The sequence below is a fragment of the Bison bison genome, unplaced genomic scaffold (genome assembly GCF_000754665.1).
Source record: "Bison bison bison isolate TAMUID 2011002044 unplaced genomic scaffold, Bison_UMD1.0 scf7180017864146, whole genome shotgun sequence".
Taxonomy (NCBI): domain Eukaryota; kingdom Metazoa; phylum Chordata; class Mammalia; order Artiodactyla; family Bovidae; genus Bison; species Bison bison.
In genome coordinates this window covers 5,026,696-5,026,990 of record NW_011494718.1, presented here as the reverse complement: position 1 = coordinate 5,026,990, position 295 = coordinate 5,026,696, and the positions used below count along the sequence as shown (strand labels likewise).

Below are 295 nucleotides of genomic sequence, written 5' to 3'. Positions count from 1 at the left end.
TGCAGTCCAAGGGAGTCTCAAGAGTCTTCTCCAATACCACAGTTCAAAAGCATCAATTCTTGGGCTCTCCGCTTTCTTTACAGTCCAACTCTCATATCCATACATGACCGCTGGAAAAACCATAGCCTTGACTAGACAGACCTTTGTTGACAAAGTAATGTCTCTGCTTTTGAATATGCTATCTAGGTTGGTCATAACTTTCCTTCCAAGGAGTAAGTGTATTTTAATTTCATGGCTGCAATCACCATCTGAAGTGATTTTAGAGCCCAGAAAAATAAAGTCAGCCATTGTTTCC

The 295-nt window shown here is 40.7% G+C and overlaps 1 pseudogene; it reads left to right on the top strand.

The window, feature by feature from the left end:
* Positions 1–295, top strand: part of LOC104989196 — a 65,988-nt pseudogene that overhangs the window by 1,538 nt on the left and 64,155 nt on the right.